This window comes from Rissa tridactyla, chromosome 5, assembly GCF_028500815.1.
Source record: "Rissa tridactyla isolate bRisTri1 chromosome 5, bRisTri1.patW.cur.20221130, whole genome shotgun sequence".
Taxonomy (NCBI): Eukaryota; Metazoa; Chordata; class Aves; order Charadriiformes; family Laridae; genus Rissa; species Rissa tridactyla.
In genome coordinates, this window is record NC_071470.1 from 22468875 (window position 1) to 22488643 (window position 19769).

At 38.8% G+C, this 19769-nt stretch overlaps 1 pseudogene; it reads right to left on the reverse strand.

Moving 5' to 3' along the window:
• Nucleotides 1–299: 299 nt before the first annotated feature.
• Nucleotides 300–18924, reverse strand: LOC128910166 (cytosolic beta-glucosidase-like; annotated as a pseudogene).
• Between the last annotated feature and the right edge of the window lie 845 nt (nucleotides 18925–19769).

The window sequence follows — 19769 nt, forward strand, 5'->3', positions numbered from 1 at the left end:
GTGCAATCCACATCTGATGAATTTAAACTCACAATTTTCATAAAAGTCTGTTTATTCATCACAAAGGCCAAAATCCCTCTTTTTTATTTGTGAGGTTTTTTTCCTGTGGAGTTGCCATTATCTTTCATCTTGTACAATAAAAAGGCAGAATAAAAACAACTACTGTAGCTACTTCTGATGTGAGGATTATGCTTTATATGTACAAATCATTTCCTAAGGGAAATCTCTAATGTGCAGGTGAGTAATTGTTGCCTCTAACTTTCTGGCCACATAGGTATGATTTGGAGATTAGTGACTGGTTAGCTGTTGAGATCCCCAATCTCTGCTTGCACAAGTGAGGCAACCAGCAGCAAAGCTGAATTTTGCTTCAACAATGCAGTAGTACTGCTATCTAAGCAAAGCAGATCCTCTGCCTATAACAAAAGTAATCCCCAAAGGGGGTTCTAGTAGGGACTTGCTCACAAGCTATCCGGCAGCAATACAACATCCACAGTGCCTAAATATTTAGGTTATCCTCTCTGAGGTAACTAGTAGTCACGAAACCTCCCACCCTGTAGTATCTCACCTCTACAGAGCAGGATCTATTCCAGTGATGCAGTCGCTAACACTTTTGAAAACTAACAGTCCACTGGGGGCTGGGGGCTGGTTACTTTTGAATCAAAGCACATCCCAGGCACTGCGTGAGGATGTGAAATATTGGTTATATCCAGATTCCCAACAACTTGAACAAACTGCTGCACTGCCCAGCCTAGCAACCCTCTTTCTACCAGTGCTCACAAAGCTCCCGTGTCTTCTGCAGCCCTTTCCCCAGGAACCATCTGACCAGCCCGTAGACATCTAGCAGCTCTTGCATAATCTTGCTTTCCATTTAATCTTTTCACTCCAAATCAAGACACTGGCAAGCAAGAAATACACTCACATATCTTTGTTTCAGAGAGATGATCCTCTTCTGTTGGTGTACTGACCAGGCTCCTATTACCCTGTCTCCAGTAGAAATTTTCCCAACACGATCACACAGCTGTGTTTTGTCATCTTCACTGAAGATATTTCGAAGGCAGATAACAGAGCGTTTTTGAGAAATATGATGTTCCTTCATAAGTTTGCATTGGAAAACTGCTGATTAAGAGTTGAAAAAAAAGTGCTCACTTTTGCAGATTAAAGCATTCAGATTAAAGGATTAAGGTGAAAAAATGAGGCATAAACTTTCAGTAACATGAAAATTCTGCTACAAAGTGGTCATTTCTATTGTCTAGAGGTGGTCTCAGATTTCTTTCCTTAGAAATTACGCATGGCTGTTCTTGTCATAATGTGAAGTTATAAAACTGACATTTAACTGGAACTTTATGGAATCATACTTATGTATTCTGGACATTTTAAAACTGTATTAAAAATCTGATAGAGACATATGCTAGCTATATCTTTATGATTTTAGGGGTTTCTGGTTCTTCTTTGTTGTTGTTGTTTGGGTTGGGTCTTTTTTTAAAGCTTTGAATCCCTCATAGTGTTCACAGTAAATTCAGCTTGATTTTAATGCTTCTGCAGTGACTACGGCAAAGCTTCTTAACTTTTACACTATAATGCAGTCAATGTATTTATAGTTCTTGAAAATGTCACATGGCAATGTTATGCCAGGGACAGCACATCTCAGAGACTCCTTAAGATGTCTGCATTGTTGTATTCTATTTGTAGAGGCATTTTTGTCAGCGGCAATGAAGAAACAGAGCTGCTGCTGCAGCTCTTTCAATAACATTCAAGCTTATAGTTGACCCGAGGGGCTCACATTATGACATCCATATTTAATTTAACAATAAATCATATTTTCATGGACTACAGTATTGCATTATAACCTCACTGTTTTATGTGCGTGGGAATGCAGCAAAAGGAGGCTTGTACGTATCTACAACACAGACTAAATGGTTAGTTCATGAGAGCAAGGTCAAAGTGTACAGTGACGACAATATATAAAATGTTTTATAACAACTCTTAGAAGTCTGAGGGAAAAAAAGGACAAAAAAAGCTGTCCAGAAGGGACTGCATTTAACTTTAGGTGCATTTTTTAAAAATCCTCTTAACTGCACCACCTTGCTTGCTGTCAGTTTTAGTTCTGCTCTGCACTTCCCATTGCAGTCAGCATTCTCCGTATCTCATTTTCTCTTCTGCTTCATTCAAGCATATTTAAGGAGAAAATTAACACCATCTGAATCTTAAGCTTTACCCGTGCCTTTCTCCTCACAATAATTTCTCCTATTTGCCCTGCATTTTTTACTGCTGACCTTCTAGCTGACTCCAAATTAAATGTTCATATGTTTTCTATTTACTCCCAAATCTAGTCCTGCTTCTTCACATTTATTCTTGCTCATCTGCCTCTGCCCATATCACATCACATCACATCATCCTCAACTTCTTTACTTTCTATTCCTACTAACTTCAATTCTCTTTCCATTGCCTACTTTTTGCAGCCTTCTGCAACCTAAAATTCATTTAATTCGTTCTTTCCTTCCCATCAGCATTATTAATAATCTTCCATCAGCCAGATTAAGGATAACTTCATTGCCCTTTTCCACCAGCTGTCTCTGGCAATAGTTTACCCACTATTTGCACTGCTCTCCTCCATAGACTGTATGAAACTCTATTATCTCTTTTAGAAGGTTCCACTTTTCAAAACTAAGTAGTTTCAATTACCTTTTTATTGGCAGCCTTGATCTTTGGTCTAGATGTCATCCTTAACATACATTACATAAAATTAAGGAAGAGCAACTGTAGTAAAAAGCATTTCACTACTCTGATCCATGTTCTCTTTTTACCTCTCATCCAGCTTTCTGTTCGTCATCTCTTCATGCATTGTATCTAAATTAGATTTTCCGTTCCTTGGGGTAAGAAGACATCATTTTCATTTATCTGTAAAGCACCATGCACGCTTATGGCTCTGTAGAGATGCTAAATATGTATATCCACATTTATTAAAATATTGATGCTTTTATCTTTTCATAGAGTGCAGAAGCAACATGGCAGCACTTGTACCCATTTAAAAACTATTTTCCATCTATAATAGCTATAATGTGATATATTTATAGTAGCTGCACGCTGTTCACTCTCTACTTCCTAGCTCATATTTACATTGCTCTTTCTGGTCTTATTAAGTAACAGTGGCCAAAAAATAAAAATCTCAATTTTCTCTGACAGCATCAAAATATTTTTCTAAAAATAAATTATAGGGGTAACATACAGTGGTTTTATTACTTATCCATACTACGTAATCACAGCCTTAGTGGGTGTAGGTTGCTGTACCAACTCAGGACTTCTCCTGCCCTCCAAAATCTTGTAATTTAAATAGTCCTGATGTTAGTAAAAATTTTAAGAATTTTGGACACCAGCAGTCTTGCTACCTAGCTTGACAGACGTTGATGTATTTTATTTTCAGAGTATTAGAACACAAAGTCTTGAAAAGGGAAGCTCCTTACTATTTTGAAAATTTTGTCTGACAAAATTAACATGATTAGTGCAAGCACGTATTCTAAAAAGTAGGAGGGTTTTTAATGCAAAAAGATAAAATGAGGGTACTATCAATCCAATTATAACATATTAAAATATTTCTGTTAACAAGTGCAGTAACAGGCTGTAGATATCCTCTCCTTTGTAGTCAAGCATATTTATTTCTTGGTTAGACAAAAAAGTAAGTAGGCATGCCCAAATCCCACAGAAGAATCCACACAGGACTCTGTCATGACCCATAGCGCATTGCATGGATGAGCCTGTACTAATCATTTCAAAAGTTAGCTCAAAAGATAAGGAATTATTGTAGAGTAGACACTGCATGCAGAGCAATTAAACTGTTCTGCTTCACATGACACTTAATAAATGGTTAAGCATTTAAGCACTGAATAAAGTGAACGTCTTCAAATATCCTGCTTTGCAGGATATCTGAGCTGAAAACTTGAAATGGTTGCACAGGGGTCAGTACATTCGGAGTGGTCTTGAGAAACTGTTTACTCAGAGTAGCAGGGGGGAAGTTAGACAGGGATAATGTCACTGGCATTTCTTCACAGACTGCCTTAGAGCTGATGGATTTAATATTTATATTATCTTTGCATACAAGGACCTGTTTCAACCAGTGTTCCACCACGTTTTTTAGGGGATAAAATGATAAAGATCAATCCAACTTAATATCAAACTGCATATATACCTAAGCCTGTGTAAGGCTGCAGTGATTACAGTCAGCCCGCATACAGGTTTAAAGGCTTTGTTGGACTGAACAAATGGCAAAGGTTCAGTTCGGCCAACTTTTGATGTCTTCTATACAGGCATCTACCTCAGTGTCGCCTTCATTTCCTTACTATGCATGAAGAGAACTGTGTCAATGAATTCACTCAGGCGTGATTCATCAGATCTCCTCTAAATGTTTACTTCAGGATAAGCCATTTTACACTGTAAAACAACCAGATTTGGTAAATTAGTCACACTTCATCAAACAGTAAGAATCAAATGTTTATTCATTTCTTTATGTCTTCAAAGAAAGTCAAATCCAGATATCCTATGTCTACAACCATATAAGTAAACAAAACTCCTTGACAGAAGTGCTGACTGATGCCAACTATTACTCTCCAGACAGGACTTGGGGCCACATATGGCACAGCCCGAGAAGTGCTCTCCAAAGGCAGCTAGAAGATGGTCTGCCTGCTTCAGATAGAAGCAGGCCCTACCACTTGGTTTCTGTGCCAGAAAATAGTCCTTTACATCTTCTACTTAGTTGAAGAACTAAAGTTAATTGGCATGGATGACAAGTGTAAACTTTAAGTGAAAAGGAAAAAGAAAGGTAGCTTTTAAATGAACATTTGAATGAAAGTATGAAGAATAATGAGGATGGAAGAATGGCTACAAATAAACTATTAAACTATGATATGACATTCATGATTGTGATCACTTTGGACAAATGTAACAGGGAGACTAGCTGTTACATAAATGAACTGGCATTTTAAAATACAGGTCCCTTCCAACCCAAACCATTCTATGATTCTGTGATACATAGTAAGAAGATCTATTCCCCGTAAACTATCTCAGAGACACTACCAACAGAAGAAAGGTAGGGAAGGATTTTCCAGAAAATTGGAAATTGGACCAACTTTGTTTCTATCAACAGGAATGGCAAAGAATCTTCTGAAAAAAAGAGCTTCACCAGTGCTGAACACTCTTGGCCATCCTGACATAAAGGCAGAAGCTGAGCTATAACTGACTTAACGGCCCTGTACAGGAATGAATTGTTACACAGACCTCATTGTGTATGGAAGGCTGTATTCTGTAAGGATATTATGAGGTGTAATGGTCAGGTTTTCAGGTGCACTCAACTTTACATCCTTCATAATGAGAAACATGAACGATGAGCACTTCTGAAGATCAATGTGGTTGCATTGCTCCACAAAGAACTATGGCTCTAAAAAACTGAGTTTAGAGATAATGTATTTATGGAGTACCTTCTAATCTGTTTCCACCCCAAGCTGGGGGAGCAAGATTAAAACAACTTGCTTTCCTTTCAGCTAAACTTTTTTTTTTTTCTCCTAATCACATCACTTCACTCTGATTTACATGAGTCTTAGCTTCAAGAATCATTGGTCATTGGTGAATGCAAATAAGGACCAAGTAAAATTATATTAAGTTTGCACAATTGATCTTTCATCATTTTAAATGGTACCTTTTAAAATTTCTTGTAAAATCAGCCTGAAATACTCCCATCGTTGACTGTCATCAAGTAGAGCAGGGTCACTTTGGGAAAACCCATTCTCAGTGATGTAAATTATAGGGTTATTATATGTATCCTAGAACAAGAGAGCAGAAGTTTTATTCAGAACAGATGTAAGAAAGCCCATAAAATCAGATGCATTACCCTCTATCTTTTCTAAGCTACAAACTAAAACTAGTTTTCATCAAATTGCACTGACCCTATTAACTTAATTTTCCATGAGCTGACCTTTTATGACTAACAATGGAAAAGCAAAACTGTGCAAATATCCATGAAGACAGTGAAATGACTTATTTTAATGAGAAGACTAAAATATCTTTCCTGCATTAGCATCTGCTTATTGTCACTGCTCCTTAACCCCTTGGTACTGGCAGTCACCACATGTCCCCCTGCCAGGAGTAGATGCATGCCAGGAAAGCCTTACTGCTGGCATCAGAAAGATCATTTCTGGAGTTCAAAAGATGATATAACACTGGTGTGTCATTTCAAACTGTAAAATAGCTATCAAGTACAAAGGCAATAGGAAAACACTAAGGCTTTTACTCTTTATAGCCAGCATGCAAAAATTAAATTAAGGATCCCAAGGTGACTTGTTTATTTATATCTTGTACAATGTCTTATGCCATCCAGATGGGCTCCTCGAAAAAAACCAAATCACCAGTATTACTCATTGGATTCGCAGATCCCCTCATTGGCCAGCTAATAGCGGTAAAACGGTCCTGTGAGCCTTAGGTCATTCCTTGATATAACACAGAAGTCAGTGCAAACCCCATGGTACTACAGCCAGCCATAAACTCCCAGATGCAACGGGCCAAGAAGGATCCATTATTTGCTCAGCTTCACAGTCCATTGAAACACTTAGCCTCTTGTCTGCATTTTCTTGGTCTTAAGTTAACAGTTCAGAGCAAAGAAGTCAGCAGTACACATGATCATAATTTTTTTCCTCTTTAGTAAATTCCAGAAGCCTTGATGGTAAGTAACCCTGCTTTGAATGCATTAAAGAAATCTGTGACTTCATGACAGCTGGATATTCACCATCAGTAAACATTGTCCTGACAAATCCATCTAAGGCAAAGGACAAGTACCCTCTAGTTGCTTTTCAACTGCTACAGAATTTGTAGGGGTTCTACCAATCTGAGTTCAGAGCTACAGTCACAAGTCCACATTGTTTTTCTCCAAATATCTTATTACAACTGCGTCAGGCTTTAGCATGCTTTTTTATCACATTATAAGCTGCCTTGTAAGCCCTGGTATCAATGCTGAGGCTATACCTTTTTCACAACCACCTATGGCAACAACATAAGGCTCGTTAATAGTGATCACTCAGTCTCCAAATGTTCTGAAGCAATACTTTGTATGAATATCAAAGGTCTCAGTGATCCTTTCAGACCTCCAGCCGTCTTCATCTTCTAAGGACTGAGGTAAGCCAAAGTGATATGAGCAGAATGACATTTCCCAGGTTATTAATGGTTTTGCTCTAATAATTGACTCCTGAATACATTAAAAGGAAAAAAAGGGGTTAACTTCATAACTTTGTTACATTTTAACACATGAAGAAACCTTACTGCACATTTTCTCTGATATGAGATGCAAATATTTCCTCTCAACTGCATGCTGACTACTGTTACAAGACCCCAGAGTTGGCAAAAATGCTCAGCACACAAAATCTTCCAACCAGGCACATAAAACGAAATGAGGATGCAAATTTTCAAAATAGATCAGTGGACAGCAACTCCCCAGCAGAAACATAATTCTGATGGGTGCTGGTCACATGCAAATATAATCCTTTCATTTAAATGCCTGAATGGCAGCCTGGCTGCATGTACAAGATGAAAGCGTGTTGGAAAAATCCTGACACTTGAAAGCCTGACAGGTAGATTTGTTCTAATGAAAGAACTGTGCCTTTTAAAAAGTTCAGTGCCACACACAGCAAGGTAAATAAGCTGATTTCTGATGATTTGAACTTGGTTAGCTGGATGAGCTGTTTCCTCCAGGCTGTTCCATTCTCCATCACTGTCTGTGCCAGCATCAAGACAAAGAAGATATTGTCAATGCATTCAATATTTCGCAATGGTGTGAATTCAATGGTTACCTCATTAGATCTATATGATATTTAAGGCTTTTCATTGGGCTCTACTAGGTTTTAAATGGAGCTTAGGGCACTGGTCTCTTCAACCACCAGCTTGAATGGCTTGGCTAATAGTTTATCCAAGAAACTAACTCTTTTCCTTTTACACTGCCAGGGCTGCAGACTGCTCAGTCCCTCTAACTGCAAGAAGGAATTAGCTCACCTCTCTAAGAGCTCATGACTTCCAACCTTTCTCGTGCGCCCTTGATAAGACAGAGATCAACTTTAATTTCCTGGATGTGTTGTTAAAGCTGACCAGTACTGGGGATGTATTTCTAGAGGCTTAAAAGGAATTCACCTTCTGTTCAGATTTAGCAGTGGCTGACATGAATGTTTCCTAAAGCACTATTTTTATGCTGCTGAGAGGTCACTGTAAGTTTAAATATTAGGATACCTTAAGCTCTCATATAGGCAATTCTAATTTTGCTTACATCCAAACACAACTACATTGCTTTTAAGCCTTCTGAAAACACTGGATATTGCAAAACACATCATAAGCTCTGGTTCAAAGAGTATCAATTAGCTTGCTCTTTTACTTGAACTATCTGGTTTAGTGCGGTAATTGGAAAAGGCCAACAGTGGCCTTGAATTATTATTTGTTAAGCTAAGAGGCTCCAGCCAGGAATAGGTTTCCATCATGCTGATGGAATGTAGAAATCAGTCAGCCTTTGCTTCAGAGACCTGGGCTAAATATACCAAAGTGTTTAAGAACATTAGAAACTTAAAATCCACAAAAATTTCATGGGTCCTAGACTACCACATATCCTAATAAGACATAGATGCCTATGAAATGTCTATCCCAAGGTCTCGCCGCATTGAAACCCAGAACTGAGAAAGGTCTAAAGAAGTTGAAAACACAGAAGAAAGGAGGAGGAGTAAGACAAAGTTACAAAGGTTAACAAAATGCATGCTGAGGAGGTTATGTATGATTTAGATTATTATTCTTAACAGTTTCAGAACCAGAGATTTTGTTTAATCCAAAGCAGAAAACTTGTTCATTAGTAAATATGTCTGTACTACATTGTACTATATATTCCCTGGTATTTTCAGGTTCAGCTTACTGTGTATCGATATTTAAAAATGCCAACGCAGAACCCCATACTACCTTCTTCTTAAAAGGACAGTATTAGACTTAAAATTATCCTAACTTCAAGTGACTGATCGTAAGGATTTCTGTCAAATGGCTTTTTTTTTTAAGACAACATTTACTGCAGCAATCAATTATGAACCCCAGATTTAGACAGAGCCTTCTCCTAAACAAACAGGTGCATACACATCCTTTAGCACAGCAAGACTCAATAAGTTTGTTTACAAAGTAATTCACAATAAATCTCACAGGTAGTTTGCTTTTCCTTCGGAATGCAGCACCAGAAAAACAAATTAAATTCTAAGGAGGGAGCTACGTGCTTGTGCCTGAGAATGTACCCATGTAAAAGAGGAAGGAACATACCAGAATTTTAAATTTAGAAAAGCAAATTGTTGCAATTTGCAAGTGCAGTTAGGAGCAAATACAGTTTTTTACTGTTACTTTTGAACAGGGACCTATTTCACTTCAATGTGACTCGGTGTATGTTAACTGTTTGCTGGCGGGACAGCAAGGTTTACTACATAAGTTTAAACTGGGAAAAAAGAAATCCTTTGCTGGTCCAGGATCCTGTTCAACTATTTGAGAGTAGTGCTTCCCTAAAAGACACTAGCATTCCTCATTCTAATTTTCAGATTATAAATTACTTAGTACAATTAATAACATTGAAGTGCAACCAGCTATCATTCATTTTTTACATCTCAATTAAACACTAACATTGGAAAAGATTTATGCTTTTTGTTAGGAAATGAAGAGAAATAGAACCGCATCCCTGAAAAATGTAAATATCAAGTCAAATTTCCAGATTGTCTTATACCTTCCAGAGTCGCCTGATTTAGTTTCCATGGCTGTATCTGTGGGTCATCTAGAAGCAGAAATAAAGAACACGTTCTTCTGAGAAAGTGTATATATAAGGGTTTTGTGGCAACACCCCAAAATTTTGGGATTACAGATATTAAGGAGCATTTTGTCACTGGAAAGTGAAGGATTGTTCTTTTCTCCTTTCTGTCATCTTCTCTCCCCATCCTGGTTCCCTACCTTCATGCTGAAGTGAAGCGTAACATCAAATTCTCCCAGACTCAATACCCCCACACCTACTCTTTCTGTCTCCCTCCACACTGACACCTGGTGTTGAGCAGCTAACTTGTTCTGCTCGGATAACTCTTCTGCTCTGCTAGGGTAAAAATAATTGTACAAAAACATTTTGAAAACAAACTTGGTGTAAGTTTTAACCTAAAACCTGACACGTCTTAGGAACAATGCGCCTACAACATTGCTGCTTTAAAAGATCCTACCCCCATCGCATTAGAAACAGAATGGTTTTAAAGGTTTTCAAATGTCCTACGTCTTAGGTGTGAAATTGGTAGTGAATCAGTTGGTGTGAATGATTTTATTTGAAAGGACATTGCTCTAAGCTTTCTAATTCTTCACATGCTCTTTGTAAAAATGTTTATATAGAAGATGATGGCCTTTCCATGCTATGCAGTTACAATTGCTTCAACAGATCACTGCACAAGAGAAGTGAACTCCTGCCTAATGAAAGCTGGCCTACTTGGAGTTCCTCCAATGCCCTTTTGCTAAATGTAAAGTTCATAATATTAATCAGGCAACTGCTTATATTGGGGATCAAGTGAACATTTTCTGAAATTACAGCTGAGTTTTGTCAAAATGTTAGCTTTCCTTACCAAGTGCATTCCGAATGCCTGCTTGCTATCTCCCACTCTGACGTCTAAATAACAAAGCCCGTTCGGCAGGCAGCTCTGTGGGGTTGTACAGTGCCTGCAGCCCCAGCTGAAGGAATATCAGTGCAGGAAAGAAACCACAAGGACTCAGCCAAATTTAAATTCGACACACCACAAAAAGCGTTCCTAGGGAAGGGCAAGCTGTGCCAGTGAAAGTGGGCCGCATATTGTAAATTTTGGTGGCAAAGGGAAGGCTTCCATTCAAGCCTCTCCAGGATGCTGGCGCCGTTTTTGCAGTCATGCTCTGCAGGGGAAAATGGCTGGTTGGTCTGTTTACAGCAGATTCACCAGCCCCCCCACCCCGCCTTTCTGAATTCTTGAAACAAAGGCTCCTCCACTCTCTGGTGAAAACCGTAATCTGCAGGATGCAGAGGACAGGCTGATGCCTATTGAACAGCCAAACTCTACATGACCAAAAATCCACAGAAAAATATTGCTTCTGCTGCTATCTTCCTAGTACAGATCAGAATAACCTGAAGAGCATTTTCTAAGAAATTCTTTCCTTTTGTAGCCTTCCATCTTTGTAATCTTCAAACCAGGGGAAGAAAAGAATTGCCAAGGCAAACACTGCCCCAGAAGTATAAAGATATATATCTTCTTGGTAGTACTGAGATGCAGAAGAGTAGGAGGCAGAACTCAGATTCAGAGGTTCATCCAAATCTACTTTGCCATTTCTCCTCGGAACATTATCCTCCCAGCATACAAGAGACCTCAGCCAACTACTTTCATTCTCCTGTCCTTTCTGGTTCAGCTTCAGTTGCTTTTATTCTTCACAATTCTCTTTATTTCTTTGTTCTTCCATTCCCTACTTTCTGCAGGCAAAGCTGCCGTTTCCTACCTTTTCCTAGTAAGTCACCTTCATCTTTCCCCCAGTCCATACCAATGGAATTAAAATAAACAAATCAGAAGTATAGCAAGTGTTATATCTGACTTCTACCAATCTGACCAGCTTGTTTATGTACTGTATTCCTTTCCACTTTTAGATCATCTGCTGAGACCGTGAAAGCTCTTCTCTTCAGAGTAGGGACTGTCTTGTGTTTGTCAGACAACTAAGCACAGTTCCTAGCTGAGTCTGAAGACTGCTCTCTAATTTGCTAAAGAAAATATCTGGGAAAAGTATGTCCCTCAGTGCAAAATAGTCGATGTGAAGTTCAGTACATCAGAGTATGCTGATAAACTATCTAAATGCATTTGCCAAATAAGATACTTGTCTATTGTAAGCCATCCAAAAATATCCTCATGGCTAGGATCCCTGTAAGTATAAACGTTCTGATGAAGCAAAATGATTTAGAGTTACAATTAAAAAAACTGGAGTAAGCAAAAAGATACATAGGAAACATAATACTAATCCTATCCCAAAAGATTGTGCTATCCAAGGGGATCTAGAATATTAATTAGTAAGTTGTTGCAAACCTATAAAAAATCATCCCATAATTACTCTGAAAAAAGTTGCAATTTCAAAGCTACACTGCAGAATAGCATACTGGATTAATTATGCCAGACTGCAGCAATAACCTTGAATTAAAGCTGCAACCTTCTATTTTTAAGAAACAATTGCCTTTCTGGTTGATGAAACCTGTCGTCCCATCAGGTAACAGACGTGACCAGGAAAGAGAAAAGCGATAATGAGTCAATCCAAGCTGTTTGATACATTTCAAATCTTCCTCCCACAGAGTGTAGCTGCCACAAGCTACATCACCAGTCTGGTTCTTGAAAACTCGATCTCCTCCCTGATGGGTGAATGTGTCCCAGACATTAGCGCCCTTTCCATCTGCATTCCAGCCTTCTGCTTGAAAAACAAAACTTGGTCGTTACACTTTTGACATCAAAAGACATATGTTGAATGTAAATATTTATCACAAAGTAGGCACACCACTCAAAATCCTATGAGCAAATCAAGCTGTATTCCCTCCCCCCTCCTCATACCATTTAAAGTAACTAGGAACTTGTAAGCATTAGTATATATTTGCATGAGATTTTGCATTTATTCATAATTTGGCTTGCTACTAATTATTTGAAAATCCTGTTTTAAAAAGCATTCAGAATTCTGACACTCTTCATACTTCCTTAGCCAAAAATCAGATGTTTGCAACTCTTGAGATATTACAGGTTTTCACAAAGGGCATTTTCTAATGCAACTTCCATCCATAAATGTAAAAGATCAGTCCATATCAAAGAAAGCCTCTCGGGTATGAGAAATACATCCAACAAATAGGCACTTATGGCTTTCTGGATGTCCTTTGAAAATCCTGACAGTCTGTTAAAAAGAAAGGAATGCCATTATGAGCCATGGCCCTAGGCATATACAAGCTGAATTAATAACACAGCCCTGCAAAACTTCTGCTTTTTGCTTCACCAAACGTTCACAGAAATGAATTTTGAATGCCCAATCTCCCTGCACCATTTCCTTCACTTTCATAGTTTGGGGAAATTTCTTTCCAATTCCAAAATTGAGATAGACAGATTACCTTTAAAATATTCAAAATTTAGCTGTTGTGTGAGCTTACACAGTACTAATATCACACAGTATTTCAACCTAATAAATGCACCTTTCTTCATGACAAGCTTCTTTGTCTTTCCAGAGCAATGCTGTAGCTGAGGCAAACATTTCATTTTTAATGTGGAGAGCTCTGTAAACTTGCACCCCTGAAAAGTGTGATTTTATCATAAAATTCCAAATAACCCCAAAATGGCCAACCTCGTTTACCAGCAAGATTTTTCAGAGCCACAGTGAATGCACTATTTCAGGGTTACTCTTTAAAAACTAAAATGACATTGTGTGTTAAAATCATGTATAAATTAAATATCAGTTGGGTTGTAAGATTAATAACGATATAATAGCTACATATCAATCCTCAATAAAAGTGTTTTAATAATCAATTAGTATCATAGAAATTAGAGATGGAGGAGAACTATTAGGAGGTCATTGAGTCCATCCCCTGCCAACGCAAGATTGCTCCCTTAAGTATATTCAGTACTTAATACACATCTGTCTTATTAAATCTAAGTTTAATGCAAGGTTAAGCATATTGAAGACACTTAATTTAAAGCATTACTAAAATTTGTAATATCACTTCTATAACCTAGCTTTTCAAAGATCATTGTCACATTTCATGTTCTTTACAGAATTTTATTGCAGCACACGAACACCAATACATCTACATTTGGTTGGTCAGTAAATTAAACTGTTATATGGGACAACCTTCAATGTAGGTCAAATTTTAGATCCAGACAGTTTGAGTTTCTCTCCATCTCAGATTTTATCACAGACTTTGTGCTCTGTCTGTATGCTCCTTGGAAAAATACAGTACCAAAAATTTTCTATATCCTGCTTCTGATTCCAAATATGCCTCCTGAAATAAATAGTCATTTCAGAGGAGTGCAGGAAATAACAAATAACAGTGATTCTTTGGTGGTACCTAGAATTTAGAAGCCTTCAAGAGCAGGCTTCCTGCACCACATCGATATGATAGAGATCCTTTTTCACTACGGTGGAAGTGAAGGGAACCCAAAAGCTGCCGTAATGGGCAGCTAACACACCTTCATTTAAGAATCATCAGCTAGCGCAGATGCTGAAAGATTTCTTTTTTTGTCTGCTTTCCCCCAGGAAAGGAGGTGGGAGGGAGGGGGAGAAGCATTTGATTTTCATCAGAGTATGACAGTACTACTCCAGCGGCCGTTAGCCACTATAAAGCACTGACTCGGGCTGTGGCAAACAGACCCACTTCCAAGCGTTCCTCATGCTGTTTGAAGAGCTTCTCTGTACAGTGCAGAGTATCCGAGCTAGCTCAACAAAGCGTAGGAAGCAATCTAGGCAAGGCAACAGAAAGCTCCACATGGACTAACGTATCCCGCTGAGCCACAATTAGTCCGCACAGAGCTCTGCTCTGCTTCAATGAACTGAGCTTGCACCTCTAAGCTTGCTCAGGAATCTCCACGCTACACGGCACTTCACAGCATAGACATACCCTCCCAGTTTTCGTGAGCTTCAGGGCCAGGAAAGAACCGCAATGAGGAAGTGACTTTACATTTCAAACACTTAGGTGAGACTGATAATAATAATTAATATAAATTATCGCGAAACGTGATGCATGTTCGCCATTCTCTGCAATTATTACAACAGAATAAGATAGAATGTTTTTCCCTTTAAGTGAAGCTCGTGAAACAGCGATGTTACTGATCAGAATATTAAAGTTTTCATGTACTTTTCCAAGTTAGCTTTTCTTCTAATTCAACTGTGCTTTCACCTTTCTGAGTGAAATTTTCTTGGCCAGGTCTTTGCCCAAAAGGTGAAATTTTGTTTGAATTAATGCAGTTCAACTATTTGGCATATGAAAGAAGTGAAGAAAACCACTTTTGCCGTTACGAGAATTTTTTGCAACTTTTCTCTCTCTCTCTAAAAAAAAAAAAAATCAAGCAGAGAGTTAAAATTTAGCATAGAAATGGCCCTCAGTAAGAAGAAGTGCTTTTGAGTGTTCTGCTGCAAATTGATTTTGATTTGACTGAGTCATGAACCTTTGAAATCTGCACTTTGAGCATGCAGAGTACAATTGGTATGATTTTTTAGCACTTTGAAATATACAGAGTGGAGAAGGTTGTGCTGTGCATAAATACATAGCTGACAGTAAAAAATAAAGTAGCCTGTCAGCCCTTGCCTCATCCACTGTGTATCTTGTGATACGTGCAGCAACTGAGTTTGGACTCTACAAGAACCATTGCTTCAATCATGCTGCCTCTAAGTCAGAAGCTGCACAGCTTCCAAAGCTTTCAGGAGGAGGAATTCCCTGTTGAGTTTCTTACTTCTGTGGGAAAAGGGTCATTTGAGTAGTGTCTAGACCACATTATAGATTTTTTTTTTTTTAACATTTCTCCCACTCAGAAGCCTTAGGAAAGCTCATTAAAAATACATTAAGAGAACATTAAAGTTGCACATCTAGCCACTCAAAAGACAGGAAATCATAATGACATTCTATATGCACACACAATTCACATTTTAAAAATTAGTTAGTAGAGCTATGTGCATTGCAGGACTCGAGTTAGAATCTGGCCCAGAATATTGATTCCCCGGGAACAGCGAGCTGTTCAGTCTATTAGATGAAGCTAACTGAGCTCGTTAAAAGGTACCAAACATGGGCAAGTACTCTCGCTTTCAGCAATAACCAAGAACTAAAGGCTACATCCTCAAAGACAATTTTAGATCTACAGCTCCCATTTAGGTACCGAAATCAATGGGAGCTAAGTGCCTGTTTGCTGCAGGGTATAATATGAGAAAATCAGATCTATGTGTATTTTAAAGGTCTCTAAACACGCATTTATGAAGGGATAAAGGTAGGGGGGGTTATGGCTGTAGGTGTCCCTGTACCTTATGGGTTTGCCTTTCCTATTCTGCCACATATTTTCATATCATGCTGGGAAAATCACTTTATCAGCACCTCCATTCAGTTGGGAACACGACACACGTCCCTGGGGGAGGGCCTCCACGAGTCCTCTCAGTTCACTGTTTTTCATACTCTTTGGAGACGAATTCCTAACTGAGGACCCCTTGTGAGTACCAATGTCTGATGAGGTAGCTCTCCCATCCAGTTTTGGAATAGCTGATAGTAATCTACTTAAATTAGCTCTAGAGAAAGGAAATACACAAGCACTAGTTGGAAAATTACTTATTTCTGCTTTTTTTCCCCCACTTCAATAGACAGAGTAAAGTTCCTCCTCCATTTCCATTACCTAGCCACGTTTCTGAGATTTGAAACATGTTTTACCTTCTTCTTACTGCTCAGGCCAGAGGTGTTTAAACAGAAGTGCTACATGGATTTGCATCAGAGGCAGTATCTACCTGACGAGGGAAAGATCAAACACTGTCCTGCCTAGATCCAGCCTTTTCATTCACTTAAAACTTCCTTAACACTTTGGCACCTAAAAATTGACACCTTCAATTTGATATGCCGCTGTAGCTGCATCCCAAGCAAATCCAACTGGAAAAGCAATATCCTCTGGCACCGGCTGCAGAGGACAGGCGAATACATAACATTACGCAATGCTATGGAGATGTGGGCTTCATTTGCAGACAACGGCTTCTGGCTCGATCACTCTTCCACTCGTTACAAGCAGATTCTATACTGAAGACAAAAATAAACCCTGTGCAGCTTCACACACTGAAGGGCAAGCCATGCGCTTTGCATATCTCAGGATTAAAGCGGAGAGGTTCAGTCAGCTAACAGTGAAAGTGGAAAAGGCAGCAGTGGAAAAGCTGAGGGTGGTCACGGTAAAAGGGCTCCACCTAGGACAAAGCATCAGTACACAGAACAGATCCCTGCTCCCCTTCACTTCCATCTCACCTCCCGCCTCCCAGCCAAAGGACTTTGTGGACCCTCTACTCGACATAAATCCTTTAGCCACCAAGCAAAAAGTCATTTCCACCCCTTTCAGTAAGCTTCGAAAACCAGCAGCACCTCTTCTTTTCTGGCATCAAATTTGTATCTTTTCTCCCCCAACACCAAAACAGCTGGCCTGCCATAGGTGGGAAAGGATGTTTTAGCTATTACATCCTTAGCAGTGGAAACCAATGAGTAGAAGAAGAAGATTTGTGTGGGAGTACAGACAGAACAGCTCTCTTTCTCCTTCTTTAAAATCCCATGGATGCTCATTTTTTCTAGAGCAGCAATGACAACCTTATGGCATGTGTGCCAGACTCAGCATCTGCAAAACAGCCCTCAGGTCTCTCCTCTACCTTCTGTCGGTGCTGTTACTGTTCTGTCAGCGGGCTGAGAAGGGAGCAGCAGCAGGAGTCCGGGTATGACTGTAACAAGTGGGATGGGCTGAAAGTAGTTTACTGTCCCTTCCCAGAAAACTGCAGCACCTGGCACACTAGATGGCACTACTGCGATTTTGGGGGTTTTTTTTGGATTTACAGGTATTTTTTCCCCATTTATTATAATACCACATTCGCACTGCTTTTGCCAAGGTCAGTATCTGCACTTATTGGACTGCCAGGCGATAACATATGATTGTCACTATTTTTTCTTTTTGTCTACTTTTCTTGCGTCTTTTGGGTTTTCAAATCTTTTTGGGTGAGGACCTACTCCTGCAAAGCATTATACCCATAAGTGATATTTTCTTTGATAATGAAAATAAGACAAACTTTACCATACACATAACAAGCCACTAATACAGTTAGTGCACATACTTTTTTCAGAAATACACACAACGAAAGAGTCAACTTACTAGGAAAAAAAAATCCTCGAGATGCAGAGAAGCTGATTTAATTCCAAAGTGCATGTTGCAGAACCAGACAGTGCAGATGCAATGCAAAATAAATCAGGCTTTCACAGCAGGCATGCATTTCCTCAAGTGTCTTTCAAAGGAAAGGTAAAAGCCCCTTGAATACAAAGGAACAAAGGGGGAAATGAGGCACAACATACCAACTTGTTCCCAAAACACACGCTGACACATGGTCTAGGCAAACATACATATCCCTTACACCTTTTATACAGATGACTAAAAGCTGATGCAATGGACTAGTTAATGTTCTCTGATTGAAGCAGCCTCCTCAGGCTTTCATTTGCAAGAAGGTAAGCATTGGACAGTTAACAGTAAAACTCATCAGGGACACCGTAAATCGTGATTAATAGGTATTAAATGAACCTGAGTAATTATGCATATTTTTACATCATTAAATGTTCTTGGTAGGTATCTTTGAAAATGTAAGTGACATTAAATCTTTTCCCAGAAAATCATACAATTCAATTTCACAAGAGAGATAAGAAATATGTAACTTAATAATAGCAAGAGAGGGGCAGACAGGAGCTAGTAGCAATAAAAACACAATAAAAAGTTTTATAAAAATGCTTAACCATAAAAACAAGGCTAAAAAGTGTCACTGCTGATTCCTTGGCAGGAATCAACAGAGACAGAGATGGGTTCTAGGGGAGATTGAGTGGGAGGAAAATATTCCATAAGCAGCCTGGGGAAGAGTGAACAAATTTTGCCTCAGAGGTTAAGGCAGATTCACAGTAATGAGATAGCAGGCTATGTCAGATAAGTAGGCAGATACTGAAAGATGCAGAGCTTCAAAATTCAGAGAAGCTGAGTTTATAGCAGCTAATCTCAAACTCTTCTGGCAACCCAATTCCTAGATTTGTGACCCCACTTCTGCTTGTATTTCTGGACTCCTGAACTCATTCCTTGTTGCAGTAGCGGGACTTGCAATTATATTTCCATTAGACCCACTGCATGTCATGGCCCTTAGGATGCGCCCACCCTCTTATTCTCACAATGTGCCCTACATCTAACAAATAACCTGGCCCCAACCTGAATTTCACTATTTCACTGTCCCATTGTTTTGTTCAACACATATAAGTACAAAATTATAAGATATCTCGGTTCTACCAAGAGAAAAATTTTTTCCAGACTAGGTTTAGGGTTTTTACATTTGCGCTGACACAGACTATCCATAACTAAATGAGCTCAAGCCAAGTATTCCTAGGAAGAATCGAGCAGTTCTTGGATATCCAAACATATTCGGACAAAAATATTTTTGGCAAATCAATAAAGACCATGAGTAACTGGCTCTGATGCTAAGCGTTGGTAACCTAACTTTATAAAATGCTAGGTATTATAGTAAGGTGAAGGATGAACAGGCTTTGGCATTGGACCCTTAACTCATGCGGGATTAATTATTATCAATCAGAGGAATTGTATCTTGTCAAAATGAGTTTTTCCTGACTGAATAGATGTTTCCTAATGGCATATTATAAATATGTTTAGTAGTATTTACTACAGAATTTATAAATTAGACTCTGAAGGGGGTGTGAAAATTAAAATCTCTTTCCTGAAATTTGACACTGTGCAGGAACAAAAGAAGGATATAGTTGCTTTGGAAGCAAGACTGTACATCTCTGAAACAGCCGAAGATAGAAGTTTCCATATTCTGTGAGTTGTCTTTGGAACTGCCACTCATAAATTTAGCTTCCCTCCCTGGCAACATAATGGAACAGCAATTGAGAAAACAAATTTACTAAACCACTTTGAAGTCTGCCAGACAAACTTGATTTTTTAATAGTAATGCAAAATTAATGAATAGAG